At 34.4% G+C, this 6,000-nt stretch overlaps 1 pseudogene across 1 annotated transcript; it reads left to right on the forward strand.

Moving 5' to 3' along the window:
• The first annotated feature begins 159 nt into the window (after positions 1 to 159).
• LOC143530866 (protein NRT1/ PTR FAMILY 5.6 pseudogene) lies at positions 160 to 4,268 on the forward strand (annotated as a pseudogene). The gene is made up of 3 exons (XR_013134928.1): positions 160 to 274; positions 2,205 to 2,422; positions 2,892 to 4,268. The product of XR_013134928.1 is annotated as a protein NRT1/ PTR FAMILY 5.6 pseudogene (transcript).
• The last annotated feature ends 1,732 nt before the right edge of the window (positions 4,269 to 6,000 follow it).

Here is a 6,000-nt window from a genome sequence, read left to right on the forward strand (position 1 = left end):
TTTTTTGATAAAACTAATTATTAATACAAAACAAAAAAACAAAGAAAATAACATAAAAGACAAAAAACTGTCACATTTGAGTCTACACACTTATAAAACACAACCACTCTCACCCTGTTTTAGCATCCTTTGTTTTATTTTGAAGTGACAATGGCAGATATGAGTGAAATTGGAGAAGATGCCAAGTGGGTTTGTGATTCATCTTTGGATCACAAAGGGAGACTTCCTCTGCGATCTTCTACTGGTACTTGGAAGGCGTCATTCTTCATTATCGGTGAGCACATTTTTGACATTGTTTTACGATTATCTTTGCGCACCAACCTTCGCAGTTGCATGCAAGTATTGTAAAAGCATGTCCCATACATATTCTCATGTCCATCGAGTACCCGATTATTATCGGATATTGGAAATGCTCACTGGTATCAGGGTTAAAATTCATCAATTATATTATGATTTCCATTTGCATTTCTAATTTTTGTATATTTTAATTATTCAAGGAAATAGAAATAAAAAGGCTAAAAAGTCACTGGGTTATTAGATTACTCCACTACCTAATAGTAAAGCCAAGGAAATAAAGCACAAGGTTTACGAGTATAGTTCGGGTAATGTGTATATAAATGTGTAATAGCAAAACAAAAGATAAATTAATAAAACAAAACATGTTTTATGAAAAAATGAAAAAATAAGTTGAGAAGATCAATGGCATAGGAAACATCCATGAACTAATATGTTATTTCTTACAAGAAGACTTGTGACCATTTCGCTAACAATATTAATATTAGTAGTGACTATACATTTGTCATTTTTTTATTTTCAATCTCAACCTATTTTTATCCAATGTAATCTTATATCGTATTATAAATTTTAATGCTACAAAACTATGCTTCTACAAAGTAATTTAAAGTCTTACTTGAAAATAAATATTTTGTTTTAACATTTATTGCTCTAATAATAGATGCGGGGTAACATTAAGGTACTTGGTGGAAAATTTGTTGGTTCTCTCAATCATTTAGTGACTTTAACTTGGGACTAAAAAACATTTATTATAAGAGTTGACTTTGTAAGTTATATCTTTTTGTAAACTTTTGCATGAAAGTTGTAATTTATTGTTTGTCTTGGACTATTAGTTCAGGACCACATTTTTTAGAAAATAGCTTAGTAAGTATATCACATCAATTTTTTATTTTATCTTTTTGTAAACACTTTATACCTACAACAATAACATATTCATTCTTCTCATAAACAATCTTGTAATTTTCACATCAACAAATATAGGAGACCCACCAACCACCATTCTTCACCATTCATGAGAAAGAATCTTTAAGGATGGATGACCTCCACCTCAACCTATATAAAACTTGCCTTTTCCATTATTCTCACAAATCTCCTCTACATAAACCATGGATGACCCTGATGCGAAAGGTCTTACTGATCATGCAATTCTTAGGTTATTTTAATGAAGCAAAATCAGAAACTTAAAAGACTATTTTTCATAATTGATCATGTCACTTGATTTTAAACATATATTTCTTTAACGGCCAATTTTATTGCCGGGCTCAGTAACACGAGCCAGCCAGTGACTCGTATGGGGGCATTAAAGTTATACGAATTGTTGAGAACTGGGAGCGCTTTGGTGGCTAGCCTGTAAGCAGAGGTGTTGGGTGCATTGAGTATGGTGCATACCAGTTTGTTTCCTAGCAAGGTAATAGGATTTTGAACATATATAAAACTATAACTATTCAAATGCGGAATTTGTTCGAACACCATCCAAACACACAGAACTACCTCCGCAATCGAGTATCGTAGTGAGCTAACACCCATCCAAACCAAGGTTTCAAGTGTCTTTGTAGCAACAAAGATACTATGGCTCATCCAAACGAGTGGTGTCTTTGAAAACAAACATGCACACAGCACACATAGACGTACACAACATAGTCAAAGGGTCGTGCCCTGTGCGCACCTTGCGCACATTTTGGTTAATTATGGTCAAACTGCGAAGAGTTCTGAAAGACATAAAACTTATCAAAAATATTCAAAAAAAATGGCATGGAACCAGCAAAACTAGCATTAAACCGGCTTAAAACATGTATAAACACCTAAAAATGATATGTTTAAACTTTGTGCTTTGAGTGCAGCTAGCGCCTTAGACTACAGGGGAGCACAATATACAAGATTTGACTAATTTTAATTTGTTTTGATTTAAGTGATCGAGGTAAGCGAGAGGCTTGGTTACTTTTCATTTTCATCAAATCTCATCACGTACCTAACAAAAGTGCTGCACCAAGACCTCACAACCGCAGCCAAGGCTGTAAATTGCTGGGCCGGAGTCACCACCAGCATGCCTTTACTTGGCGGCTTCATTGCCGACGCCTATGCTGGCAGATTCCTCATGATATTACTTTCTTCCTCCATCTATATCGCAGTACATATAATCATCATTAATCACCACCCCTCTAATTTGTGTTCATGGGCTGGTTTTGGACTCAAACCGAACCAAAAACCAAAAATTATGTTTTGAAATCTTTCTATATTTTCTTTTTGGTTTTCGGTTTTACCAATTGGGCTTGACATTTTTGGCTGGTTAAAAATTGGCCCATAATAGTGAACTTGAGCATAAATCTTTTTGTTAATTAATAACTAATTAGTGGTATCACTATTTATTAAATTCTTAATGATTACTTAAAATTCAAAATGAAAATACATAAATTTGGTTTGGTTCTGTTCGGTTTTTTGGTTTTAATTACACGCAGAACCAAAACCATATCCGAAGTTTGGTTTTCACAAAAACATAAAACCAAACCGTCAGTTTTATTCAGGTTTAGTTACTTTAATTCCGGTTTTGCAGTTCATTTTTTCGGTTTCATGCTCACACTTCTGTTTTTTAATTTGAGGGTTTAACAATCCTCACCATGACTCAATTCATACCACCCTTAAAACCATGCGGAGTCAGTGACAATAACTGCATCAACCCAACAAAGCTTCACAAACTCGCCTTCTTCACCGCAATGTACTTCCTCTCTATCGGAACAGGCGGCCACAAACCGTCACTAGAATCCTTCAGAGCTGACCAGTTTGACGACAACGATTCAAACGAACGGAAAGGAAAGATGTCGTATTTTAATTACTGGAATGTAGCATTGTGTGCTGGACTTGTTCTGGGAGTAACTGTCATGGCTTATGTTCAAGACAACTTCGGTTGGGGAACAGCAAACCTTATCCTAACTGTTTCCATGTTCTTAACTACCGTTATATTCTACCTCGGACGACCGTTTTATAGGTACCGTGTGCCACAAAGTAGTCCGTTGACACCAATAGTGCAAGTTCTAGTTGCATCCATAAGAAAAAGAAACCTACCGTATCCATCGAACCAAGATTCGTTTTATGAATCTGAAAACCCGAATACGAGGCTACTGTCTCATACTAATAAGTTTAGGTTTCTTGATAAAGCGTGTATTATTGAAAACGAAGTTGTATTCGAAGGGAAGAAACCGTCTCCTTGGAAACTATCGACGATTACCAAAGTTGAAGAGACAAAACTCGTGGTGAAAGTGGTCCCAATATGGTTCGTTTCGTTGTTGTTTGGTGTGTGTATTGCGCAAGGTGCGACATTCTACGTGAAACAAAGTAGTACGATGAATCGAAATATTAATGGTTTTGTGATACCACCTGCGAGTATTCACGCGATTGCGGCGTTTGGTATGTTGTTGTGTATTATATGTTATGATAAAATGATAGTCCCGATACTAAGGAAAGTAACGGGACAGGAAAGGGGGATTCCGATCCTCCAGCGAGTGGGGATCGGAATGGTGTTTTCTATTCTGGGTATGGTTGTTGCGGCATTGGTTGAGAAAAAGAGGTTAATGGTTGCGAAGAGAGAATATAGTCGGGTTTTGCCAATGAGTGTGTTTTGGTTAACTCCGCAGTATTTTATTCAGGGGATTGGGGACGCGTTTACGCTGGTGGGTTTGCAGGAGTATTTTTATGAGCAAGTGCCCGACTCGATGAGAAGTATTGGGATAGCTTTATATTCGAGTGTGCTCGGTGTTGCGAATTTTTATAGTAGTTCTCTGATTATTGTTGTTGGTCGTGTGACCGGGCGGTTTGGGTCTAGTTGGTTCGGGAAGGATATAAATAGCAGTCGGCTCGATAAGTTCTACTGGCTATTGGCGGTTATGAATGCGGTTAAATTTGGGGTTTATATTCTACTGACGAGAAAATATGACTACAAAAACGTGCAAAGAAAAGTAGTCGTAACCGGTGATAAATAGCACCTAGACTTTGTGTCATGTTTAATAATAAACGTGTAATAGATATTTGCCTGATAGTACAAAAAGAATCATTTCAATATTAATGTAAAACGAATAATAAATATGAACTTGAAAAGGTTACACAATAATTGAATAATTGTTAGCATTGAACATGTGTTTGGTAATGAATCATTTTCAAAAAATTAAAACTCACATAGAACAACTTTGATAATTTGTAATGGGGTGCTTTCCACCTCAAAATCTCTTAAAACTTTATGAACACCACTTCCTTTAAAGTTTTGAGCCAAGTTTTAGCCTCATGTGTTTTGTAAGAAGCACTACCCACTAAATTCTCCAACAAATCAGGTCCCCCCCTCTCAAACTATCAAATATTTAAGTTATTTATATTTTATTTATTTATAACAATTGAGTAATTATTGTAGGAAACTTTTCCCACTAGCTACATCACTTTTTGTAAAGTTTTTCATTGCTGACTAAGGTGTCACGTGTCGTAAAACACCCATGTGCGATTTTAACCACACATGGTCTAAAAATGTAATTTCTTTAACCATCTAATAACAGCCTATTTTTTATTATTTTTTTATTGTGATCATTTTCTTAACATTGTATTTTATTGATTTGGTCTGATTTGACTCGACAAAACCAACTCTATTAACAAAGGAGTTTCATATCCCACCTCGGATTGTTATACCAAATTCACCTAAAGTTGGTGTAAGTTTCGGCTTGGAAAAAAACGATTTAGTTTAGAGAAACAGGTAAAATGCTGAACAAAATTATTTGATATTTTTAGTTTTTTACCATCCTTAACGTTTGCAAATATATTTGATATTCTTGCTCATTTGTCATTATTTGATACTTAAATGTTAGTATATTTTTATCACATGGATACGCTCTTATGTCAAATGTGGAAACAAATCTAAAGAATATTTTTTTAAAGAATAATCTATACGTTGTTGCATACACAAGTATTCTAGTAGACCGTTAAATTGATGACAATATTCGTTTTGAAAAGTGTTATGATCAGCCTCAGCCACAAACTTGTCTTGCATATCCAACGGTTTTTTCTAGTATTTTTAGTTTGATTCTTCGCCCTCAGTGGTAGAATAATATATTGCAAATCTTTTTTGGTAAAAGGTTTACAAAAGTGAAAATATGCTGTAAATATGTATAGTACTTAGAGCATTCTCATTTATTCTTCATTTTCATCTTTATAATTACATTAAACATACTATATTTTCTCTCTCATTTTCAATTAAATAATATATTTTTATACTTTTATCATTATATTTTCGCTTTCCTTCACTCACAACCACTTTAAAAAACATTATAAAATTATAGAGGTGAACAGTGTGTTTCTCCAAATTTAACCATGAACAGTAATATTTTCTCTCTCCTCCTCTCACAATCATTTTTAACCTTCTCTGAAATATAGAGAACTCCCTCACATAATTTAAACAACCCACTAGAAATGCTCCTAACAATTACAAGATTTAGTATTTAGTGGTTCATGTGGACACTTTTTTTAAGGATGTTTTTTTGTTTTTTTTTAAAAGGCAAGCTTGAAATAAAAACCACACCCAGAAATAAATACCTAACTAGGACAAGACAAAAATTACATGCTAAGTAACGGGTTTTTGAGCCACGCCACCCAGTTCAAATAAAACTTACAATTACGAGATGATAACCACAAATACGAAACTGAAACAATCTAATCAAATAGAGTGTCTCTGTT

The sequence above is a fragment of the Bidens hawaiensis genome, unplaced genomic scaffold (assembly GCF_021521415.1).
Source record: "Bidens hawaiensis isolate Kalapana, Puna unplaced genomic scaffold, B.hawaiensis_p1.1 tig00009039_1, whole genome shotgun sequence".
Taxonomy (NCBI): Eukaryota; Viridiplantae; Streptophyta; class Magnoliopsida; order Asterales; family Asteraceae; genus Bidens; species Bidens hawaiensis.